Below are 27294 nucleotides of genomic sequence, written 5' to 3' on the forward strand. Positions count from 1 at the left end.
AACGGATACCTCTATGTCCGTGATATTCTCTTAGCGCACATGCCAGTGGCTCGGCAACCAAGGAGTATTTCGTTGGGGCAAAGGGCATCCCTGCCTGGTACCCCTAGAGATGGCAATGGGTTCTGTTACTAGATTCCCAAGTCGAATGTGCACCGTGGGAACGTTGTACAACACTCCACTCAGCTACAAGAAGACTGGGCCGAGTCCCATCCTCGTCGGCACTTGCCGCATAAAGGGCCACTCCACTGAATCAAAGGCCTTCTCTATATCCAGGAAGACCGCTATAACCTTAGTGTCTTGCTTGACATGTTGCATTGTTCCAATTACCATTCTCAGGTTGTAGATGAGGTTCCTATCAGGTATAAACGCTGCCTGTTCCGGAGCCACCAGCTCCAGGATCAGCAGTGTCAAGCGGTTTGTCAGGATTTTGGCGAACAACTTAGGGTGCACATTTAACAATGAGAGCGGCCGATAAGAGCCGCATTCCTCAGGGGGTTTACCCGGTTTAGTATTAGCATCAATGATCGTCTCCCTCATGGTTTGAGGCATCTTGCCTGTTACACATAGATAGTCAAACAGTGCTGAAATGTGGGGAAGCAATAGGTCAATAAAGGCCTTGTAGAAGCCCACGGTGAGGCCGTCAATCCCCGGGGCGCTAGATGCTCTCATTCCTGCCAGTGCCTCCACAATTTCGTCTTTTTCAATGGGGAGCATAAGAAACTCTCTGTGCGTGTCGGATAGAAAAGGAAGCTTAATATGTTCTAAATAGTCCAGGATTTCGTCGTCCATGTATGAGGAACGGGAAGCGTACAAGTCTGAGTAATATTTTTTTAACTTGTTCGCTTTGTCTAATTCCTCAGTCAATATTTCGCCCTCTTCCGTTCGGAGTTCAGTGATCAGGGTTTTACTACAATTAGTTTTGAAAATGTGTGCTAGGACTGATCCGGGCCTGTCACCCTCCCCATAGGTTCGCGCTGTGGCATACTTACCCATGTGTCTCACTTCGCTATCTGCCGCTTCCTGATATTCGACAAGCAAGTCCTTAATTGCTCCTATGAATTCTTCATTCTCTCCTGCCAACTGTCGCGCCTCAAGTTCCCTCAACTGTTGTTCCAGGGCCACCAACCTCTGGCGTATAGAGCAGAGAACCCGCGAGTGTTTAGCCATGGCCATCCACCTGATATACACCTTAAAAGCCTTCCTTACACTTTTAAAGCTTTCCACCTATCCTATATTGGTGATGAAGAATGTATCTATAGTGTCTGCCAGCTCCTCTTTGAAGAGGGGGTCAAGTAATGAGTAAGGGGGAAAATGCCATGTGAATGGTGGTATAGTTTTCTTAGGTGTGGTTAGTGTCATCAGAAGTAGTGAGTGATCGGACAGGGTGCGTGGTAGTATCTGACATGAGTGGATATGGCCCATAAGGGATGACGAGCCTAGCCAGTAATCTATGCATGTGTGCAGATTATAGTAGACAGAATAATGTGTGAAGCCACCCTTCTCCGGGTGGCGCTCACTCCACACGTCGCTAAGGTCTCCACTAATCATGACACTTTTCAGGGTTCTGGCCGCCATGGCCGATTTGCTCGTAGGACCGCCAGATCTATTAATTCAGGTTTTCTAACCAGATTAAAGTCTCCACCCCAGAGAATATGTGCATGCCCGTATCCATTTATCGTGTTTGCCAGTTTGGTGAAGAACTCCGGGCAATCGAAGTTCGGGCCATAGGCATTCACTATCAGCAGATCCAAACCCCTACCCCGGCATCTGGAGATCACATAGCGTCCCTCACCATCCGCAGACAATTGGTCTATCATGTAGTCGGATTTAGGGTTAAACCAGGTCAATACACCCCGAGAATGAGTGGTAAAGACAGAGGCATTAACATTACCTAACAGACCCCTGCTGCGCAGCATCGTGCTATGGTGCGGCAGATGAGTCTCCTGTAGTAAGGCAACATCAATATTCTGTCTTGTTAGAAAATGTAATACTTTTCGCAGTTTATGATAGTCGTTGAGCCTTCTAACATTCCACGATTCAGAAAAGGGGGTGGTGATGAACAGAGTGCCTGAATTAAGCAGACCACTCTTACCCAGTCCAAAGATCAGGGCTTGATCCATCACCGTTTTTTAGCTCACTGCACCATCCCAGCTCAGAACTTGGCTATATGCAAATTAGTCTGTTCCTGTCCCAATGCATGATGGGAACAGGACAAACCAAACTACCAAGCCAATTCTTATACTGGGAAGGAAACCAGCTTCCGGGGACCGGTTTCTGCCATTTCAGGCGTCGTCGGCCCGGCTTGCTTGAATCCTGATGGTGAAATGAGCAAGGGACTCACATCTGAGTATACCCTTCCACGCTTATGGTGGACAAAATGATTCAGAAAAGGGGGTGGTGAGGAACAGAGTGCCTGAATTAAGCAGACCACTCTTACCCAGTCCAAAGATCAGGGCTTGATCCAAACTACCAAGCCAATTCTTATACTGGGAAGGAAACCAGCTTCCGGGGACCGGTTTCTGCCATTTCAGGCATCGTCGGCCCGGCTTGCTTGAATCCTGATGGTGCAATGAGCAAGGGACTCACATCTGAGTATACCCTTCCACGCTTATGGTGGACAAAATGATTCAGAAAAGGGGGTGGTGATGAACAGAGTGCCTGAATTAGGCAGACCACTCTTACCCAGTCCAAAGATCAGGGCTTGATCCATCACCGTTTTTTAGCTCACTGCACCATCCCAGCTCAGAACTTGGCTATATGCAAATTAGTCTGTTCCTGTCCCAGTGCATGATGGGAACAGGACAAACCAAACTACCAAGCCAATTCTTATACTGGGAAGGAAACCAGCTTCCGGGGACCGGTTTCTGCCATTTCAGGCGTCGTCGGCCCGGCTTGCTTGAATCCTGATGGTGCAATGAGCAAGGGACTCACATCTGAGTATACCCTTCCACGCTTATGGTGGACAAAATGATTCAAAAAAGGGGGTGGTGATGAACAGAGTGCCTGAATTAAGCAGACCACTCTTACCCAGTCCAAAGATCAGGGCTTGATCCATCACCCTTTTTTAGCTCACTGCACCATCCCAGCTCAGAACTTGGCTATATGCAAATTAGTCTGTTCCTGTCCCAGTGCATGATGGGAACAGGACAAACCAAACTACCAAGCCAATTCTTATACTGGGAAGGAAACCAGCTTCCGGGGACCGGTTTCTGCCATTTCAGGCGTCGTCGGCCCGGCTTGCTTGAATCCTGATGGTGCAATGAGCAAGGGACTCACATCTGAGTATACCCTTCAACGCTTATGGTGGACAAAATGATTCAGAAAAGGGGGTGGTGATGAACAGAGTGCCTGAATTAAGCAGACCACTCTTACCCAGTCCAAAGATCAGGGCTTGATCCATCACCGTTTTTTAGCTCACTGCACCATCCCAGCTCAGAACTTGGCTATATGCAAATTAGTCTGTTCCTGTCCCAGTGCATGATGGGAACAGGACAAACCAAACTACCAAGCCAATTCTTATACTGGGAAGGAAACCAGCTTCCGGGGACCGGTTTCTGCCATTTCAGGCGTCGTCGGCCCGGCTTGCTTGAATCCTGATGGTGCAATGAGCAAGGGACTCACATCTGAGTATACCCTTCCACGCTTATGGTGGACAAAATGATTCAGAAAAGGGGGTGGTGATGAACAGAGTGCCTGAATTAAGCAGACCACTCTTACCCAGTCCAAAGATCAGGGCTTGATCCATCACCGTTTTTTAGCTCACTGCACCATCCCAGCTCAGAACTTGGCTATATGCAAATTAGTCTGTTCCTGTCCCAGTGCATGATGGGAACAGGACAAACCAAACTACCAAGCCAATTCTTATACTGGGAAGGAAACCAGCTTCCGGGGACCGGTTTCTGCCATTTCAGGCGTCGTCGGCCCGGCTTGCTTGAATCCTGATGGTGCAATGAGCAAGGGACTCACATCTGAGTATACCCTTCCACGCTTATGGTGGACAAAATGATTCAGAAAAGGGGGTGGTGATGAACAGAGTGCCTGAATTAAGCAGACCACTCTTACCCAGTCCAAAGATCAGGGCTTGATCCATCACCGTTTTTTAGCTCACTGCACCATCCCAGCTCAGAACTTGGCTATATGCAAATTAGTCTGTTCCTGTCCCAGTGCATGATGGGAACAGGACAAACCAAACTACCAAGCCAATTCTTATACTGGGAAGGAAACCAGCTTCCGGGGACCGGTTTCTGCCATTTCAGGCGTCGTCGGCCCGGCTTGCTTGAATCCTGATGGTGCAATGAGCAAGGGACTCACATCTGAGTATACCCTTCCACGCTTATGGTGGACAAAATGATTCAGAAAAGGGGGTGGTGATGAACAGAGTGCCTGAATTAAGCAGACCACTCTTACCCAGTCCAAAGATCAGGGCTTGATCCATCACCGTTTTTTAGCTCACTGCACCATCCCAGCTCAGAACTGCAAATTAGTCTGTTCCTGTCCCAGTGCATGATGGGAACAGGACAAACCAAACTACCAAGCCAATTCTTATACTGGGAAGGAAACCAGCTTCCGGGGACCGGTTTCTGCCATTTCAGGCGTCGTCGGCCCGGCTTACTTGAATCCTGATGGTGCAATGAGCAAGGGACTCACATCTGAGTATACCCTTCCACGCTTATGGTGGACAAAATGATTCAGAAAAGGGGGTGGTGATGAACAGAGTGCCTGAATTAAGCAGACCACTCTTACCCAGTCCAAAGATCAGGGCTTGATCCATCACCGTTTTTTAGCTCACTGCACCATCCCAGCTCAGAACTTGGCTATATGCAAATTAGTCTGTTCCTGTCCCAGTGCATGATGGGAACAGGACAAACCAAACTACCAAGCCAATTCTTATACTGGGAAGGAAACCAGCTTCCGGGGACCGGTTTCTGCCATTTCAGGCGTCGTCGGCCCGGCTTGCTTGAATCCTGATGGTGCAATGAGCAAGGGACTCACATCTGAGTATACCCTTCCACGCTTATGGTGGACAAAATGATTCAGAAAAGGGGGTGGTGATGAACAGAGTGCCTGAATTAAGCAGACCACTCTTACCCAGTCCAAAGATCAGGGCTTGATCCATCACCGTTTTTTAGCTCACTGCACCATCCTAGCTCAGAACTTGGCTATATGCAAATTAGTCTGTTCCTGTCCCAGTGCATGATGGGAACAGGACAAACCAAACTACCAAGCCAATTCTTATACTGGGAAGGAAACCAGCTTCCGGGGACCGGTTTCTGCCATTTCAGGCGTCGTCGGCCCGGCTTGCTTGAATCCTGATGGTGCAATGAGCAAGGGACTCACATCTGAGTATACCCTTCCACGCTTATGGTGGACAAAATGATTCAGAAAAGGGGGTGGTGATGAACAGAGTGCCTGAATTAAGCAGACCACTCTTACCCAGTCCAAAGATCAGGGCTTGATCCATCACCGTTTTTTAGCTCACTGCACCATCCCAGCTCAGAACTTGGCTATATGCAAATTAGTCTGTTCCTGTCCCAGTGCATGATGGGAACAGGACAAACCAAACTACCAAGCCAATTCTTATACTGGGAAGGAAACCAGCTTCCGGGGACCGGTTTCTGCCATTTCAGGCGTCGTCGGCCCGGCTTGCTTGAATCCTGATGGTGCAATGAGCAAGGGACTCACATCTGAGTATACCCTTCCACGCTTATGGTGGACAAAATGATTCAGAAAAGGGGGTGGTGATGAACAGAGTGCCTGAATTAAGCAGACCACTCTTACCCAGTCCAAAGATCAGGGCTTGATCCATCACCGTTTTTTAGCTCACTGCACCATCCCAGCTCAGAACTTGGCTATATGCAAATTAGTCTGTTCCTGTCCCAGTGCATGATGGGAACAGGACAAACCAAACTACCAAGCCAATTCTTATACTGGGAAGGAAACCAGCTTCCGGGGACCGGTTTCTGCCATTTCAGGCGTCGTCGGCCCGGCTTGCTTGAATCCTGTTGGTGCAATGAGCAAGGGACTCACATCTGAGTATACCCTTCCACGCTTATGGTGGACAAAATGATTCAGAAAAGGGGGTGGTGATGAACAGAGTGCCTGAATTAAGCAGACCACTCTTACCCAGTCCAAAGATCAGGGCTTGATCCATCACCCTTTTTTAGCTCACTGCACTATCCCAGCTCAGAACTTGGCTATATGCAAATTAGTCTGTTCCTGTCCCAGTGCATGATGGGAACAGGACAAACCAAACTACCAAGCCAATTCTTATACTGGGAAGGAAACCAGCTTCCGGGGACCGGTTTCTGCCATTTCAGGCGTCGTCGGCCCGGCTTGCTTGAATCCTGATGGTGCAATGAGCAAGGGACTCACATCTGAGTATACCCTTCCACGCTTATGGTGGACAAAATGATTCAGAAAAGGGGGTGGTGATGAACAGAGTGCCTGAATTAAGCAGACCACTCTTACCCAGTCCAAAGATCAGGGCTTGATCCATCACCGTTTTTTAGCTCACTGCACCATCCCAGCTCAGAACTTTGCTATATGCAAATTAGTCTGTTCCTGTCCCAGTGCATGATGGGAACAGGACAAACCAAACTACCAAGCCAATTCTTATACTGGGAAGGAAACCAGCTTCCGGGGACCGGTTTCTGCCATTTCAGGCGTCGTCGGCCCGGCTTGCTTGAATCCTGATGGTGCAATGAGCAAGGGACTCACATCTGAGTATACCCTTCCACGCTTATGGTGGACAAAATGATTCAGAAAAGGGGGTGGTGATGAACAGAGTGCCTGAATTAAGCAGACCACTCTTACCCAGTCCAAAGATCAGGGCTTGATCCATCACCGTTTTTTAGCTCACTGCACCATCCCAGCTCAGAACTTGGCTATATGCAAATTAGTCTGTTCCTGTCCCAGTGCATGATGGGAACAGGACAAACCAAACTACCAAGCCAATTCTTATACTGGGAAGGAAACCAGCTTCCGGGGACCGGTTTCTGCCATTTCAGGCGTCGTCGGCCCGGCTTGCTTGAATCCTGATGGTGCAATGAGCAAGGGACTCACATCTGAGTATACCCTTCCACGCTTATGGTGGACAAAATGATTCAGAAAAGGGGGTGGTGATGAACAGAGTGCCTGAATTAAGCAGACCACTCTTACCCAGTCCAAAGATCAGGGCTTGATCCATCACCGTTTTTTAGCTCACTGCACCATCCCAGCTCAGAACTTGGCTATATGCAAATTAGTCTGTTCCTGTCCCAGTGCATGATGGGAACAGGACAAACCAAACTACCAAGCCAATTCTTATACTGGGAAGGAAACCAGCTTCCGGGGACCGGTTTCTGCCATTTCAGGCGTCGTCGGCCCGGCTTGCTTGAATCCTGATGGTGCAATGAGCAAGGGACTCACATCTGAGTATACCCTTCCACGCTTATGGTGGACAAAATGATTCAGAAAAGGGGGTGGTGATGAACAGAGTGCCTGAATTAAGCAGACCACTCTTACCCAGTCCAAAGATCAGGGCTTGATCCATCACCGTTTTTTAGCTCACTGCACCATACCAGCTCAGAACTTGGCTATATGCAAATTAGTCTGTTTCTGTCCCAGTGCATGATGGGAACAGGACAAACCAAACTACCAAGCCAATTCTTATACTGGGAAGGAAACCAGCTTCCGGGGACCGGTTTCTGCCATTTCAGGCGTCGTCGGCCCGGCTTGCTTGAATCCTGATGGTGCAATGAGCAAGGGACTCACATCTGAGTATACCCTTCCACGCTTATGGTGGACAAAATGATTCAGAAAAGGGGGTGGTGATGAACAGAGTGCCTGAATTAAGCAGACCACTCTTACCCAGTCCAAAGATCAGGGCTTGATCCATCACCGTTTTTTAGCTCACTGCACCATCCCAGCTCAGAACTTGGCTATATGCAAATTAGTCTGTTCCTGTCCCAGTGCATGATGGGAACAGGACAAACCAAACTACCAAGCCAATTCTTATACTGGGAAGGAAACCAGCTTCCGGGGACCGGTTTCTGCCATTTCAGGCGTCGTCGGCCCGGCTTGCTTGAATCCTGATGGTGCAATGAGCAAGGGACTCACATCTGAGTATACCCTTCCACGCTTATGGTGGACAAAATGATTCAGAAAAGGGGGTGGTGATGAACAGAGTGCCTGAATTAAGCAGACCACTCTTACCCAGTCCAAAGATCAGGGCTTGATCCATCACCGTTTTTTAGCTCACTGCACCATCCTAGCTCAGAACTTGGCTATATGCAAATTAGTCTGTTCCTGTCCCAGTGCATGATGGGAACAGGACAAACCAAACTACCAAGCCAATTCTTATACTGGGAAGGAAACCAGCTTCCGGGGACCGGTTTCTGCCATTTCAGGCGTCGTCGGCCCGGCTTGCTTGAATCCTGATGGTGCAATGAGCAAGGGACTCACATCTGAGTATACCCTTCCACGCTTATGGTGGACAAAATGATTCAGAAAAGGGGGTGGTGATGAACAGAGTGCCTGAATTAAGCAGACCACTCTTACCCAGTCCAAAGATCAGGGCTTGATCCATCACCGTTTTTTAGCTCACTGCACCATCCCAGCTCAGAACTTGGCTATATGCAAATTAGTCTGTTCCTGTCCCAGTGCATGATGGGAACAGGACAAACCAAACTACTGGGTAAGAGTGGTCTGCTTAATTCAGACACTCTGTTCATCACCACCCCCTTTTCTGAATCATTTTGTCTACCATAAGCGTGGAAGGGTATACTCAGACATGAGTCCCTTGCTCACTGCTCCATCAGGATTCAAGCAAGCCGGGCCGACGACGCCTGAAATGGCAGAAACCGGTCCCCGGAAGCTTGTCTCCTTTCTGGTGAAGAATTGGCTTGGTAGTTTGGTCTGCCCTGTTCCCATGATGCACTGGGCCAGGGACAGACTAATCTGCATATAGCCAGGTTCTGAGCTGGGATGGGGCAGTGAGCTAAATAACGGTGATGGATCAAGCCCTGATCTTTGGACTGGGTAAGAGTGGTCTGCTTAATTCAGACACTCTGTTCATCACCACCCCCTTTTCTGTATCATTTTGTCCACCATAAGCGTGGAAGGGTATACTCAGACATGAGTCCCTTGCTCACTGCTCCATCAGGATTCAAGCAAGCCGGGCCGCCGACGCCTGCAATGGCAGAAACCGGTCCCCGGAAGCTTGTCTCCTTTCTGGTGAAGAATTGGCTTGGTAGTTTGGTCTGCCCTGTTCCCATGATGCACTGGGCCAGGGACAGACTAATTTGCATATAGCCAGGTTCTGAGCTGGGATGGGGCCGTGAGCTAAATAACGGTGATGGATCAAGCCCTGATCTTTGGACTGGGTAAGAGTGGTCTGCTTAATTCAGACACTCTGTTCATCACCACCCCCTTTTCTGAATCATTTTGTCCACCATAAGTGTGGAAGGGTATACTCAGACATGAGCCCCTTGCTCACTGCTCCATCAGGATTCAAGCAAGCCGGGCCGACGACGCCTGAAATGGAAGAAACCGGTACCCAGAAGCTTGTCTCCTTTCTGGTGAAGAATTGGCTTGGTATTTTGGTCTGCCCTGTTCCCATGATGCACTGGGCCAGGGACAGACTAATTTGCATATAGCCAGGTTCTGAGCTGGGATGGGGCAGTGAGCTAAATAACGGTGATGGATCAAGCCCTGATCTTTGGACTGGGTAAGAGTGGTCTGCTTAATTCAGACACTCTGTTCATCACCACCCCCTTTTCTGAATCATTTTGTCCACCATAAGCGTGGAAGGGTATACTCAGACATGAGTCCCTTGCTCACTGCTCCATCAGGATTCAAGCAAGCCGGGCCGACGACGCCTGAAATGGCAGAAACCGGTCCCCGGAAGCTTGTCGCCTTTCTGGTGAAGAATTGGCTTGGTAGTTTGGTCTGCCCTGTTCCCATGATGCACTGGGCCAGGGACAGACTAATTTGCATATAGCCAGGTTCTGAGCTGGGATGGGGCAGTGAGCTAAATAACGGTGATGGATCAAGCCCTGATCTTTGGACTGGGTAAGAGTGGTCTGCTTAATTCAGACACTCTGTTCATCACCACCCCCTTTTCTGAATCATTTTGTCCACCATAAGCGTGGAAGGGTATACTCAGACATGAGTCCCTTGCTCACTGCTCCATCAGGATTCAAGCAAGCCGGGCCGACGACGCCTGAAATGGCAGAAACCGGTCCCCGGAAGCTTGTCTCCTTTCTGGTGAAGAATTGGCTTGGTAGTTTGGTCTGCCCTGTTCCCATGATGCACTGGGCCAGGGACAGACTAATTTGCATATAGCCAGGTTCTGAGCTGGGATGGGGCAGTGAGCTAAATAACGGTGATGGATCAAGCCCTGATCTTTGGACTGGGTAAGAGTGGTCTGCTTAATTCAGACACTCTGTTCATCACCACCCCCTTTTCTGAATCATTCTAACATTCCACGTCAGTGCACGGAGGGAGTCTATTGTGCTTGGAGCCGCAGCCCCATTAGGTGTAGCCATCCTGGATCATGAATCTAGTAATGTATCCTGACATGTGTAGCATGTGCATAATGTGTGTACCTTGCAAAAACTCAACAAACATCATTAACACAGCAAACAACATAACTTTCCCCCTTTGACACCCTCACCCCACCCACAGAGGACCACTCGCAACACGGTTGCGCCACATCCCCCGGAGACCCCTCCCTACCTCCCCTCCCCGTACTCAATTCCCAACACTGGTGTGTGTCACTCGTGGGCAGAGGTCGCTCTTTAAGCGGAAAGCAGACAAATGGTCTCTCGCCTCACCCTCCGCTCGCCGATGTTTTGTTACACAGCCCCCTTATTAGTGCGCTCCAAGACTAAGTGGATCGGGGCCATAACATAGAGACTATCCTGCTTCCCAGGGCCTGCTCAGCAATAGAAGGGGAGTCCCAAGTGACACTCCTCAAAATCTAGGTAGCCCCACTATATACAGTAACCATCTGGGATGTGCTATCTTTTGCGTTCCACTGCAACTTAGCCATGCTCATACATCAGTCCATAATTGACAGTGGCCCATGCGTCGCATATGCTGTCACAGCCCTTCCCCATAATAGCATCAATAAGGAGCCTCCCTCAATGAACCAGGCATGTAGTCAGCGGATCCCCAGTATGTTGCCCCCAGTGCCACCCCCCTTCCCACCGCTTCCGCTGTGAGCCCATAATACTTATCAGTTGGAAGTAAATACAGCGCTCTCAGTCTTGCTCCTCAAGCGATCCGCCCGCTGCTTCATCCAGCAGTTGTCGAACCGGACTCTGTCGCTGCTCCTTCGACCAGCTTTTCAGCACCTTCTGTAAAACTTTCGGGTCAGTGAAGATGTGGGAGCAGCCTTGCTCGTTCACCCTAAGTTTAGCAGGATACAGCATGGCGTAGTCAAGGCCCAGATCGTGCAGTTGCTTTTTCATGGGTGCAAATTGTCTGCTGCCTCCTGCACTCGGGCGGTGAAATCCGGGAAGATCGAGATCTTAGAGTCCTCAATTGCCAAATCTTGTTTTTCCCATGCCAGTCGCAGCACGGCATCTTTGTCGCGGTAGTTGAGACGTTTGGCTATGATTGGGAGTGGGGGAACACCCGGTGGCGGTCGAGGCCCCAGAGATCGATGTGCCCTCTCCACCACAAGCATATTGGAAAATGCGCTCTCTCCCAGAAGGTTCACCAATAACTTCTGTACAAAGTGTTCCATATTACCAGTAGGAGTGCTCTCCGGGAGGCCTGTGATTCTTAGGTTGCAGCATCTCGAGCGAGCTTCCAAGTCCTCCATCTTATCTTGCAGGACTCGTATGACTCTCTCGAGTTGTTTGTGATCCATGTCAAGCGTAGTCTGCGCCTCTTCCACCTCCGTGAGCCTCCGTTCTGACATATCTGGTCTCTCCGTGTGCTTATCCAGTCTTTCCACCATCCTGTCCATCCGGTATGAGAGGGCGTCCATTTTTGTGCATTGGGAGGTGATCCCGTTTTGTAAACTTTTTTCCATCGATAGGAGCATGCTTCGAATATCAGGGTCGCCCTCTGCAGAAGTTGGCATCCTAGAGGCTTCTTCGGTCATGGCATCGTGCGATTTAGAAAGTTTCTGCTCAAAGGTGAGCTTTGGCTGCGTCCTGTCTGTTCTGCCCATGTTCTCCTCTGGGTGAAACTGGTGTATTAGGGTCTGCGCTTTGCCACCTCTATATCCTGTGCTATCGTGTGCTATGCGGAAACTATGCACTCCAGCCGTCCCTTGCAACGTAAACGGGAGTGATCAGGTACGTTGTGTCTAGGGGCTGAATGGGGCAACTGGTTAAGTGGCCTGGAATCTCGTCCACCGTCAGCGCTTTTTCCACTGGGCTCTTTAGGACGCAAGGGTTTGCACCCATCCGACTGTGTGGTAGGGCTTCCAACCACTACTCTAGCCTCAGGTTCTTCCCCGTGGCACTGCACCAGTATTACAGTTTGCAAGTAACACTCGGCGACTCTCTGGTTCAGCGACTCTGTGTGCCCGGTCAGTCCTCCTGTCCCCCTGGCCAAGTGTGCTTTCCAAGCATGGGCTCCTAGGCATAGTTGTGCAGTTGTGACCCACTCAGTGTGCTCATGCAGTGTTTCTAAAGACCCAGGTGCACAATATAAGGGCCCTGCGCCGGGTGCTTCCCTGCACAATACAGCACAGAACACTCTGTGTGCTGCTGCGTCTGGCTCTATACAATGCCTTCCCTGGTGCGGTGACCGCCCACAGTGAGGGTCCCGGGCGGGGGTCGCTTCTCGAGATGGCGGGTACCCTGGCAGTTTACGCGCTCCCCAGCAATCCGCAGCGGGCTGTAGTCATGGAGTCCCCAGCGCTTCTCATCTGGGACTCCCTTAGCCTGCGTTCTCGTGAGTCTCCTTCCACAGTGCTGCGAATGCCTTCGTTCCGACGCTCGTTCACTGGCCGGGGGCTGCCATGTGATCCCTCGGCGCAGGGTCCCAGACCACCGGCGCTCCTTGATGGGTCTGGAGTGGGCGCACAAAGACTTTCCAGGCACCCCCGCAGTCTCCTAAGCTCGATATCTTATGGCAGTAGATGCTGATTGTTTCAGTTTGCGTGTGCTGGCCCAGGTTCACAATAGATCGTGGCACTTACGTTGATGCAGCCTCGCCCCCGATCTACTCCAGGCTGGGGATTATGGGCCTAGCGGGGTGCTCACCTCCAGCATCTATATCTTCGGATATGTGTGGGCTAGAAGGGTCGGAGATCGATCCTCGTGAGGTGGTGAATTCCGGTGGCAGGATCTCGGCCTGAGAGGTGTTATGACTCAGAAGGCTGCAGGATAAATTCAGGATTGTGTCTCAACGATTCAGAGCTCCTGGCTGAAGCGCTCATCTTGGTCGCGAGCAAGCTCCGCCCCCCATTTGCGAGTGACTTACCACTTTCTTGAAGTAGATGGTAAACTGCGAGTGTTTTGCCACTGCAACGGTCGCAAAACAATGGTACGTACCATTGGGACTCGCTATTAGGAAGTGACGCCCTTGGCATGCCCCTTCTGAATAGCGAGTCGCAAACCGTATTTTGGGAGTCAGTAATAGGTTACCGACTCGCAAAATAGGGTTTGTACATGGCCAGACCTATTTTGTTGTTGCAAATGGCCCGATTTCCTGTGTGCGACCGCAAAAAACAGTCGTACATCAGGCCTTTATTTCTCCTTGTTTTTGCCTTTTCTTCGCGGCAGAATGCAGCACACATAGAAGAAGCACATTGCCATTATTGATTGCTTATGTGCAGGAAGGGACACCTTCCTGCACTTAAACAATTATCCATGCAATGCAGGCACCCTTGCACTATGGTGCTGGGGTGTCTATGTTGGCACTAGGCAGTTATCTTTAGCCCCAGCGCTAGGGAAAATACAGGGATGCACCGTATTCTTGCAAATACGGCCCATCCCTGCTTTTTGGAAATGACACACTGCGTGCTGCAAAATTTGCCACAGGACAGCGCTGCGCCATTTCCTTGTATATATGCCCCTGAATAACAAAGCTAAGTGCAGGTATGTGTTCTTCTGCATTGTAGCTGCTTAGAAATGGTTGCAGGCCTGTCATTGTTGATACATTGATCTGGCGTTCTTGAGAATAGAAAGGGTTCATAGTCACAGAACAGCAGCACGTGCCGTTTTCAGCCAGTGATTGGTTAGTACGATACAGAGTTGTTTCAACTTTCCACAATTCCATTGTCATGCAATCACTGCACTAAGAACTAAAAGCAAAGTTCAAAAGTACTGTATGAGACTGCAACAGGGCACCTGTATTTCTCTGCATGGAGTCAGCTGTCATTAAAGATGGCGTATTCCACAGGTCAGGCGTCCTCTGTCCTCCACAAAGTCACCGCCGCCCATTAACTTCCAACTCAGAGAAGCCCCATTGTGAGCTACAGGGATTTGATGAAAAGTGCATCACTTTGCAGCTCCCGCTTTCAAAGCTTGTCCATTATCAGTAACTACACCACCTGCTGTGTTGAAAATGTGCTCTAAAGAGGTTGCTGGACAGGTCGCCTGATTCAAAGTCCGCTTAGTGAGTGATGACTGAACCTCGGCCTCTTCTGCCCGGCAGGTGACAGGCGCATCCTTCACACCTTGTGATGGTTCGTGCAGATAGCTGCCTGTAATAATTGATACAAATCTGTATGATTGCATTGCACAGTCCGCTGCTGTGGGAGTTTACAGTGGAAATTGTGAGAGCAAAGAATGTCAGCGGGGAGCGAATTCTACCCAAGGCCAGACAGCACCAGTGACTTCTTAGATACAGAAACATAAACAAAAAATAGGCACTTTTCTTTACTCAGTTTGTACATGTATTAAAGTCTGGTATTTTTCAATGTATTTGCTTTTAGTGAGCACCTACAGCTAAAGCACTGCTCATTTGGAGAGAAAGTTGGATCATCCTGTTAACGCTCGCTGCTAAAGTCTGTTGTGATCTGCAGGACTCGAGTTTGAATTTCTGCAAAGACAACCTTTCATCCTTCCAGAGTTGGTACATTGATAACGAACTGAGAACGAATAAATTAGGAAGTGCTAGTATCTAGTATTTACATATATTAGAAAAAGCAGAAGTGGGGTAAAGCATGCTGTATAAAAAGGTATTATGAATATTATTTATTTATTTATTTGAGAGTTTTATATAGCGCCAGCTAGACCCAAAGGAATCAGAGCGCTTTGCAACAGTAACTGTTCACATCAAAGATAAGAAGTCTATACAGAGCATCTGAGTCTGTGCTTTACAACACTAACGATTCACACATGAGCATTAAAATTTGTCCAGTTCGGTTATACTACTTTCACCCTGTATAAACGTGCCCATAACAGCAGTAATCCACACCACGACCACGCATAACATCCAGCAGAACATGTAAAAACTCACACCATACACCCACAGTCCAGATAGGCCAGTAGATAGACATCAGTGTTCGCCATCACTACCACTGCAAGAAGTGGTGACTGCCTCAGACCGTGGTTGGTGGGGGCAGGGGTTGGGGTGAAAAATAAATAACATAAACTTACCTACGCCGCTCCGGCATGCCTCTCCTCCGTCCTCACCTGACACTGGCAGCACCTGAAGCACCCTGGCTCCCAGACTCTCCTAGCCAAAAACAACGATACATCAACAGCGTTGTGATTGGTCTGAGCGGCTTGTTGGCTGCTCAGGCAGTGCCTGGGAATGTTCTCCACTTAGCTATGCAACACAGCCAGGTGGAAAACAGGCTATGTGCACGTCGGTTTGGACGGCCCTCTTGGGCATGCCAAACCGTCATGCAAACTTAGGGAGTGCAAAACACGCCTCACTGTGCTCAGCCTCGCTACAACCCACCCACCCAGATTTGAGTCCCGCACAGAAAAATAAAATGATAAAAAAGTCTTGTTATTATCATTTTATTTTTATTTTTGTTGCACTGCTCAAAGAGCAATGGGGCGACACTCCTCCGCCTTAGTGGAAGAGCTGCCACTGACTGCAGTCAAGTAATCCAGATAGCTCATAAGCATCTTGGAAAGACTTATGCCACACCCATCAAATTTACAACACATCAGATTATCAACAACAAAACATAAAACATGGTCACTTGGACCTTTAAATTATGATTTAAAAGAAGACCATACTACAGTTTGAGGCTGGATCCTCAAAACCAAGGTGAGAAGGTATCTAATTCCTATCAAAGTGCTGAGAGGTTATATCAAAGCAGAATAAGAGCTATACATATATGATTAACATAACATAAGTTAGATAGGACGAATATTTCAAGTTACAAATTCATTTGTAGTATATACTAATCCGTGAATTACTGGTATGTTACCTGGATTGAAGCAGTCAAGAGAAACAATGGGCAGAGATGATTTTTCTTCGAAAGTCATATAGAGAAAGGGTGCACATGGCAAAATCTGTGGATTGCAGAAGGTTCCTGAGCTTAAGAACTAGAAATGAAATGGGTTTTGAGCAGTTTGAGGCAGTAAGAGGCAAAATGAGGGGCGGTGGAGCATATAAATGGAACTGTAAGGAGAAACAAACAGGGCAAGACAGGACGTGAAGCTGGACAAAAAGGAGATTGAAGGGCAAAGGCAATGTATAGATACATTAAAATACTGAACAGTGGGAATCAAAGTTTAGGCGAGAAAAGTAGCTGAGCAAATTGAGAAATAAAGAACAACAGAGCTGTCCGCAAACAACTGACGCTGTGGTACATGGGTATCACCGATGTAACTGATATGCATATTTGCAGGGTGAGCTTTGCTTGATTTTTTGCAAGTCTTTGCATTGGATGGCACCATTAACTGCACCACATACCGCACTAAAACAAGTAGGAGCAGGACAATCTTCAGAGAAGGAGAAGGATGTGAGACAGCTGGCCTCTGGAGAAGTCTGTGATCAGTGTTTCTGACAACATGGAACAGAATTACTGAGTATTTACTATTGTATTATTAAAGTGCAAATAGTTGGCTCAATGAAATGGATGTGTGAAAGGGCGGTCCATGTAAGGTCCAGATCCACGACAGACATTCAGGATTTCAGCATCTTGTGTACCTTTGCATATAGTGAATCCAAACGGATATAATTTTAATTGTCTGTGGTTAACCTGAAAATCTGGCATGTATCTGGTGCTCCTGGCCAACTTTTGACACCCAGAGTGTAGGATATCCAACAAGAATAGGGATTGTGTGTACATAGCATGCAAGGGAAAGTGTCCGAAAGCCATCAGCATCTCTGCATCTGTACATCTACAACTCTGCCAATTCCTAAGGGTCCTTTCAATAATATATTACTTGTGGCATCCAGAGTTGAAATCAACCATCACTTCACAATGAACAGTCACCCTGTGACCATCTTCCGCGTCACAAGGTGCAAAAGAAGATACTTTAGAGAATTTTCCCGTACCACCCATAGGAATCAGTTGTCTGTTCTGGGTACATAGGTCAATCCACAAAGAACCATTCAAATATTGCTTTTCATGTATTAGTGTCAAGAGTTCAGGTTCTTACATGGGAAACCATTTGGAAGTGTTGAGAAAAGTATACTTTAGGCAGTAGGAATGTTATGTGAATAAAAGGGAAAAGTTACATGAATGGGCAAGCAAAGTCCTTTCAGATCAGTCCCTGAAGTAGAATGAAATCCTAAGAGGGAAACCATTTAATGCACATCAAGTAATATGATTCTTATTAATAAATGAATGTGCAATCAGGGCAATGCATAATATGTTAAATTAAGTATTCATCTCTATTAAGCAAGATTTAGAAGTTGCCATAAGCGAATGAATAGAAATGTTTGATTCTAACTATGGCCTATTACTATGTGTCACAAAGTACCTATATGTAAAATAATTCTATAAATCATATAATCGCTGTAATTTGACTAAATCTAAGTTCTTCAAAGTGTAGAGCAGCTACATAGGAAATGTCATTCATGTAAGTTGTATTATGGCACATTGGCACCAGCTTTTCGATCTCTATGGTGCACTACAATAAAAGCTTTAAAAGATGGCTTTTACATTTGTTATACACACTTATTTTTTATTTTTTTTTAATCTTTATTTTTTCAGGTTTATAAACTAACAATTACCAAAAAAAAATCCCCCCCAGAAGGCATCATAACAACACATGTATTCAAATCGATATTCTCATTATGGCACTTTTTTGGATATAGTCTTCACCTGGAAATGCTTAGACCCATGAGGTATAGCAGAATAACAGTCAAATAAATAGGTATCATCGTGAGGAAATAACCAGACCTCGCACCATGCACTGTGCTAAATAAACCCTAGGTAACTCCCCCAGCTTCCCCATCAGACCCGGAACCCTGCGGCGGGAATAATTTGCCACTCGTCCCTTCCGAATCGCTGTGGGAAGATTGCCCTCTCATTGCCAGTCCCGAAATACACATGGCTCACCAGGCAAGTAGGTCCTCTTGTAATTTCTCATCGCTCCTGGTCCGCTGCATATGTGTTTCTTCGGCTAAGGACCATTCTCTCACGTCACTGAGCCATGTGGGTATCTCTGGGGCCCTCTGTCCCATCCAAGTAATAGCTACCCTGCGCCTGGCCAGCACCAACATCAGTTGCAGTAATCTATAGGAAAGTTTCCATTTCCTCAGCCTAGGGACCACCGCCAGTAAGCAATGTAAGGGTGTTAGTGTGATTCGGAGTCCTGTAGTGACAGCTAGGTGTTCTACAACGCTTGCCCAAAAGCACCTAATTAACGGGCAGTCCCAGGCTAAATGCAGGAAACCCGCCTCCTCTCTGCCACATCTGGGGCAACTATCCCCTCTGTCCTCAGAGTAACACCTCAACAAAATCAGAGTGAGGTAGGTACGGTGCCGGAAGTTAAAGTGTATTAGTTTAAAGCGTGCATTGCATGAGACCTTAGGCGTAAGAGCCCCTATATGCTTGCGCTGCCCTTGGTCCTGCGGCGTGCCCAAATCCGCTTCCCAGGCCGCTCAGGCCAGTGGCTCCGGCGGGGCGAAGTCTCGCTTCATAGCTGCATATAGCAGGGAGATTAGTCTGCGTCCCCTGCCGCAGGACACAAGAATATGTAAGGTGTGAGCAATTGGGGGCGCCTCCGGACACTGAGGCCAGATTGACCGCACTACATCGTGTAGGCCCTGGTAGTGTAGATACTGTCCTCTACCGAGGCCAAAGGACTCTTCCGCCTGTTCATAGGTCAGGAAGGTTTCGGTGGGGTATAGATCGGCCAGGACCTCACAGCCCCCCTCTCACCAGTCACGGAAGGACATATGTTGTTCCATTGCTACCATGGGGGCCAGTATCCAGATCGGGAGTTCCCTATGGAAGGGCGCTGTTCGCAAGACTCTCTCTATAAATCGTTGCCAAACGCGCGCGGCATGCCTCACAACGTAGGGAAATGTTTCCTTTGCCCCCCTGCCCTGCATCAAAGCCACCTGTAACTCCTGCTCCGTTGCTCTACCCGCCAATAGTCTCGTCTCCCAAACATCCACGTCCGCAAACCATCTGGCCGCCGGTTGCAGCTGCGCCGCGTAATAATATAAGTCAAAGCGCGGGGCCTCTAGGCCTCCCTCCTCATAGGAGCGCATGACAGTATGAAGAGCTACTCTACTGCGCCGGCCCGCCCAGAGCAGTAACTTGAGTAGCATGTTCAGGGTATGAAAGACCCTAGGGGGAGAGGACACAATGAATTTTGGAGGACGTAAAGTGTCCTAGGCAGCATTACAATCTTGACGATGGCCAGCCGACCCATTAATGATAGCGGCAGGGTATTCCAAAAGGACACTGATTGCTGTAGGGACTTAATCACCCAATCAATATTGCGGGCCAGTAATTGTGCTTCTGTTGAGGCCACTTGAATACCCAAATATCGAAATCCCTCCCGTTCCCAGCACAGCCCAAGCTCTGGCAAGTCCCGCAGGGGCCCTAACTCAGGACCCGACAGCGGAAAGATCAGGGACTTGTTGTGGTTGAGCCTCAGTCCCGGCGCCTCGCCGAACTGATCCAGATGGTACAATAATATCAGAAGCGCCTCTCTCGGGGCTTTGAAATAAAACAAGGCATCGTCTGCATACAGAGAGATGACATTACATGTGTCTCCTACCAGAATGCCCCACTGCGACATCTCGGAGCGGATCCGAATGGCAAAGGGCTCTATAGCCAGGGCAAAGAGTAGTGGCGAGAGGGGACACCCCTGTCGTGTACCCCGTCCCAACTGCCACTCCGCCGATCGCGCGGCTCCAAGTCGTACCCTGGCCCGAGGGGACTTATATAGGATACTAATCCAACGGCAAAAATTGGGGCCCAAACCCATCGCTCGAAGGACCTCCTCCAGATAATCCCAATCAACCGTATCAAACGCTTTGGCGAGGTCGACGGATACCAGTACCGTCTGTTCCTCATTCCCCTGTACCTCGTGTTTAATGTGATTCAAGCACCGTAGGTTCATGGCTGTATTGCGTCCAGGAATAAACCCGCATTGGTCCGGATGGACCAGATGCGCCATATAAGGTGGCAGACGGGTGGCCAATATCTTGGTTAAGATCTTCACATCCGTATTAATCATAGTGATCGGGTGATAGGAAGAAGGGTCGTGCTTAGTCACACCCTGGTTTGAGGATCATGCAAAAAAAGAGGAGACGAGACAGTGTTCCCCCGAACTCTTGATAAAATTCCGGTGGGAACCCATCGCTCCCGGGCGACTTTGCGCGTGGCAAGCAGGCTAGAGCTGTAAGCGCATCACCTAGCGTAAGGGCCACATCTAGGTCCTCCCGATCCGCCTCGGAAAGAGAGGGAGATAAGAGGCCTTGGAAATATCTGGGTCTGCGGTATATACTCGTTGTAAGTGGAACCGGAATGAACCATGTACCCGTTTGTGTCTCGCAGGGCTACAATACGCTCCGGGGCTTGCTCTTTCTGAAGGATCCATGCCAAAAGCCACCGACTTGTCGCCCTCCCTATGAAGGCGCTGCCTATATTGGCGTAGGGTATATTTGTCGAGCCGGTCAAGAATATCATGTAGCCGAGCCCGGGTGGTCTGCTCCTCCTGCCTCTGCAGGGCGTCAGGGGCCGCTGAAGCTTAGGCATTTAAGAGAATATCCTCCGCCTTCCGGAGGTCCAGGTGGAGCTGTTTCCGGACTCCATAGGTGAGTCCCATGCAGGCTCCCCCCACCACCGCCTTTAGGGACTCCCACTTGGTGGCCAGGGAGAGGCCCCCCTCCTCCCAATTAAGGTCCACGTAATCTCCAAGAGCTGGTTCCACATGGGCCCTCCCCACCTGATCCTGGAGGATATCAACCGGGAGTCTCCAAGTCCGAGGACGGGAAACTGGGGCTCCCCATTGCACCATGCATGCTACCGGGGAGTGATCAGATAAAAAACGAGCCTGGTGGGTAACCTCGATGGACATATTAAGCTCAGCATTCGCCACTAAGACCCTATCTAGGCGATTGTACGTGTTGTGGGTGGGGGAAAAACAGGTATACAATTTCTGCGTCGGGTTTTTCTGGCGCCAAATATCCACCGCCCCTATATTCTCCATAACCTCCCTAAGCGGCGCAGTCATACGGGGTTTTGTGCCCTCACGGAGTGGAGACCTATCCAGGACAGGGTCAATAAAACAATTAAAATCCCCGAACCAAAGGACTGGGGCCCCCAAATCATGAATCAGGATGTCCTGGAGGGCCTGGAAGAAGACCGGGTCATCCGTGTTGGGTGCATAGGTGTTCAGTATTACGACTTCCCTACCATCCAGTTTCGCCCTAAGAAGCAGGTATCTGCCGTGGATGTCCGCCTCCACATATTGGATAGCGAACAGGACACTGGGCGCCACCCAAATCAATACCCCTCTAGCATACGTAGAAAAGGATGAGTTGAATACCTGACCCGCCACTTTTTTCCCAATTTCTGTGCTCCCTCGTCTGTGAGATGGGTCTCCTGGAGGCACGCAATTGAGACCCCATGTCTACGAAGAAAAGAGAGGACTCTATATCTTTTAGTGCATGTGCCCAGTCCCCTCACGTTCCAGCTCATAAACTTATACCCCATGTCTGACAATGTAGCCTACCCCCCCCATAGTGCTCTACCCCCGGTGTCACTCCAATCCTGTGCCCGAAATGTAATACATACGATGCCTGAAACATTCCTCTTCAACAACCCATTCCAAACCCCCCCCCACCCACGAGCACTATACTTGCAACAACAAAACTTGCCAATATGCCCTTCCCATGCTGGTGCCAGGACGTGCACAGCCACCCCATTCGCCCAACAGGGCTAAACCTCCCAAGAATAGGAAAAAGAAGGAAAAACTCCCTGCCCCCCACCCCAGCTCCCGGCTAGGCCAGCTATCACATCATTAATACAGGGCTCGAACCGTCGTATCTAAAGAAAAGCACACAATTCCTACCCCCTTCTCCCCCCGACTCTGCGCTCCCTGAAGAGGAGTTATGTCCCCCTATGCAATAGCCTGATTGTATACTCCGTCCTGGGAGAAGGCCCAGCTAGGCCAGCCAGCAGTTCCGGCATCACACAAACAATGCATAACCACACCCTCCCCTCAAGATGGGGCCGCCGAGACAGGCAACTGAGCCCCTGCTGTCTCAGGAATCGTAACACTGGTAGGTGATATAGCATCTGTAGTGGGCTGCAGAGTGTCTGGGACCAGTACCTCTCCCGTAGGGGGAGTCTTCGATATCTCTGGTAAGCCCTCAGACTCCGTCGGTTCTAGGTGGAGGGCCCCATCATCCCCCACCATAACTCGCCACCTCTCCTCACGCTCAGCTGTGTCTGTCCGACGTCTCCGTCTACTAGTGCACCTCCTCGGTGGTCGTGTCCCCCAAGTACCTCGAACCCCCCCCGCTCGCCGGGGGGGAGAGCATCCCCTCTGATCTCCAGCCACTCCCAGACTTCTTCCGGGGTTTCAAAGAAATGCGCCTTTCCCTGTGACAGAACCTTAAGCTTAGCCGGGTAGAGCAGCATATACTGTAGGTGCAACTCCTGGAGCTTCTGTTTAACTGCCAAGAAGGACTTCCGCTGCACCTGTACCTGTTGGGTGTAGTCCGAATAGATGGAGACCTTAGCATTTTCAAAGGCGACTCCCGTGCCGCTCTCAGGATGCAGTCTTTATCCTGATAATTGAGGTTCTTGGCAATGAGGGCTCGTGGAGGAGCTCCAGGTCTCGACGGCGGAACCAACGCTCTATGGGCCCGCTCAATCACAAAGACCTCCGACAGACCCGTCGGGCACAGCGTTGTACGAATCCATCGCTCCAGAAGGCGCTCAGCATTGCCTGCCTTCGCCCGTTCCGGAATGCCAAGGACCCTGATATTACTTCGGCATGCCCACCCTTCCGCATCTTCTGCCCTCCGCTCCAGTGCCCCCGTCGTGGCCGTGAGTTGTGAGACTGTTTTTTTGAGGGATGCCACCTCTCCTTGCAACTGGACAATATTCCCCTCCACATCAGAGACCTTGTCTGCCACCTTTCGCAGATCTGTCCTCAGTAAGTTCAAATCTTTGGACACCGTTTCAATTTGGCGCTCCAAGGCAGTGTGGGATCCCTGGTTCGCCTTCAACAATTCCACTCTAGAGGGTTCGTCGGGGGCCTCACCCCCCTCGTCCTGCCCCGACTGACGCGTGATCCGCTGCGAGGGGAGTCGCTGAGTGGTGTATTGCGTTATGGTGTTTGGCTGCGAGGCACGGGGCATCCTGTCATTACGCATTGTAGGCCTCCAATAGATCCCCCTTTGGGCTTCTATATAGGAAGTTTCTACCAGTCACACTCAATGGCCTGCGTGCATGTAGTCGATCTGCGACCAAGTCTCCTGCGGCAGTCCCCCACAGTGTCCACATCCACTCACCGCTGATTCAGCCACAACACAATCTGCAGGCCTCCCTTTTCCCGGTGTTGAGTCCGTTGCCGAGACCCAATATAACTGCAGGGTTCCGGGTCATGCAGGAGGGCTCCGATAGCAGCTGGCCCCCCTAAGCCGGATCACCACTCCAAGGGACAGGCCCGCAGGGCACCAGCAGCATGAGCCGCGTCCCACACTCCAGCTCCGGCCCGTGCCGTGGTTTCCCTGGGCACCCTCTGCCATGTCCGGCAGATCCCCAATAATCTCTACCTTGCTGGGGCCCCAGATGGTAGTGGGCCCCTCTTCCATGGCAGCGCTCTCCTCGAGCCACGCGAGCCGCTTCCCCCACTCCAGAGCCGGCTGGCGCAACGGACACCACAGGCACCTCCGTGACGTATGGCAGGTCCACTGGCGATCTCCTGCACGCTAGAGCCCCAGATGGCAGTGGGCCCTTCTTCCGTAGCAGTGCCCCCCTCGTCCCTGGGCACGATGTCTGCGGGCGCTCAGATTATGGGCCTCCTCCATCCCTGGGATATAGGCCATAGGCCTCGGCCTCTCGTGACTCTGGCCCCGCCTTCACTCCGCCTGGGCCGGCGCCCGAGTCTGCCGCTAGGCCCTGTCTCAGCCGCAGAGGTCCGGTGTACCCGGGAGGGCCCCGATGGCAGCGGGCACCTCCGCAACCGGACCACTATCCAAGGGGGTAGGTCCGCAGGGCTCGAGCAGCGCAAGCCGCTTCCTCCACTCCAGCGTCGGCCGCGCGACCGACACCACGGGGTCTCCGCGATGTAAGGCAGGCCCACCGACTATCTCCTGCACGTTGGAACCCCGGGTGGCAGCGGGCCCCACTCCTGCAGTGACGCTCTCTTCGTCTCGGAGGCCCAGATGTCTGTAGGCCCTCCGATTGCAGGCCGCCGCCGTCAGCGAAAGCAGGCCGCAGACCCCGGCTTCGCGTGGATCCAGGTCCACCTCCACACAGCCCGGGCTGACGCCTCCGCTCCTCTTCCAGCAGGCAGTCGCAAATCACCGCAGATTGTGTCCCCAGGCGCTTAGGACTCGTGGACCCCTTTTTATCTCGATATGACTACATATATGACTTATCAGGTTTAGCGAACATTATTTTGCATATTATTAGTGCATACTTTTTATGAATTTTCATTTCTACATTTTAAAGCCATCAGTAAAGATGTTTATTAAACATGTTAAAACCCATAATATGTGAATTCTTTCTCTTTCTACAGCTCAAAGTACTCTTTTACTCTGCTTGTATTTTGTCTCCACTCTGTCTCATTGAAATACACTTAATGTGTGCAAGGTGCACATGTGTTTTCATCTGTGGTTTTGTTATGGCATCCGGTGTCTGTTGTCATAAAACTAGTTGACAGTGTTTGTGCTGCAACACAGACAGCAGAATAACGAGTAGAAAAGGCAAAACAGAGGGCAGAAAAAACGAGCAGGAAAGGCAAAACAGAGCAGAAGCGGGCAAAACAGATGTTTTGTCTTGGTGCCCTAGGCAAAATGATGCTTTTTCAGGCAGTCCTCCACTAAGGTCCATATTTGATGTTTGGGGGAGCAATGTAGGACCCCTCAGATGATTGTACCCTCAGTGACTACTTGGTAATACATTGCTCTAGAATCAGAATAAATCAGAATAAAACTAAACTGCTATGGAGTTTCTGAATTAGTCAGTCAATCTCAGACCTCTTAAGAGAGGTGATATGTAGTTTCTGAGGTGAGGGTTCTTCATTCTCTTTCATGGACTGTTTGGAGAAATTTGCATTGCATTTTTAGAAGGTGTGCATTTCCGTTTGCCTTTGATACTGTGGATCAACAAGTGTTGCTAAGGCACTTGGCTGGCTGTGGTATCTCAGGGGTTTTGCAGCTTTTTTCTGATAGAGGTTTTAAGGTGGAGTTTCGTACTCAGTAGACAAAATCAAAGCCCCTTAGTTGTACCTCAAGGGTTGGTGCTCTTGCCTTTATTATTCAACCTCTACATGGCACCCTTGACATAACTAACTTAATTCTAGTGCACTCAGGGCATTCATGTACACATATGACCCCCAAATCCATTTAGTGATGGACTGAGAGACAGATAAGAAAGCTGCCGATTTACAAAACTGCTTGGCTAGGTCCATCAGTGGATGGAACAAAATTGTTTAAAGTTGTATGGCGAAAAAAGGAGATCCCTTTCACCATTCTACTGCTGGGCCAAAAATCAATCACTGTTGACTGTGCAAAAAATCTAGGGATCAAAATAGATGCTCCGTTAACATTGAGTGAACAGGTAGGCTCAGTTTCTAAAATGTGCTCTTTTAACTAAGGCTATTGAAGAGAATCGTTCATATATTTTCAGTTGGAAAAAGGGGTCAAATTGCTAAGCATTTATTTCTTTAAGATTGGACTACTGTAACTTAGGACTTCAAACCAAATCTATTAAAAAGTTACAAATGGTTCTAATGAAGCAGCCAGGTGATATTAAGCGCTGGCAAATTCAATTCCATCTCAGGAGCATTCCCTAAACTCCATTGGCTACCAGTTCATCAAAGGATCAGTTTCAAAGCCTTGTGCCGAGTTCATAGAGTCCTGTAAGGGAAAACAATTGCCTTTTTACAAGGCGCTTCTCTTTTTTACTCTCCGAAACATAATTTGAGATTGAAACAAGTGTTACTGGTAAATGTATCCTAGATGTAACAGATACATGCTGGAGGCAGATCTTTGTCTGTAGTAGCTGCGAAACTGTGGAATACTCTTCTTTCTCAAATTAAAACTGAAAGGTCATTACTGAAATTTTGTAAACAGATCACGTCCTGGCTTTTAGTTGAATAGGATCCGGCTTGTTTGTGCATTTTCAGTTTTACTTTTGGGTGTGTGTTTGCACTTAATACAAACCATAAATACAAATAAAATATAAAAGAAACCATGAAAATTGTGAGATCACATGAATGGGTGCAGAACCCTTAAGGACTACTTAGATATTCAATTGTTTGTAGCACACAAGAGTCCATTGTTCACTACTGTACAGCCACAGAATGGAGGTTGTCCATAGCTCAATTAACTATAATGTTGATGTATATGAAAGTGTTGAATACCACTGCACCAGTTCTTCTGAGTGTTAACACCAAGTCTTTAAACAAGGTCCTATTTTACATGAAGCTTGTGTTTTACTGACCAACTTAGACATCCCAGCAGCATGCTCATGAGAATCAGCCAATCAATGCTGCCAGTATACCACAAACTATAAAAATGGATGTCTATATCTCACACATCCTCATCCATCTCACCTCCAAATGCTGTATCCCACCTAACGATAACCACACCTCAGTGGTCATGCATATCATGGAAACACTTTCCGCATTGACTTAAAGCAAAGACAACAAATTTCCAACCACACACACACTGGTGTAGCACTCTACCCATATGGGTAAGTGCTTTGACGCCCCATAGAGTGTTAAATTG

The sequence above is a fragment of the Lissotriton helveticus genome, chromosome 11 (assembly GCF_964261635.1).
Source record: "Lissotriton helveticus chromosome 11, aLisHel1.1, whole genome shotgun sequence".
Lineage (NCBI taxonomy): Eukaryota > Metazoa > Chordata > Amphibia > Caudata > Salamandridae > Lissotriton > Lissotriton helveticus.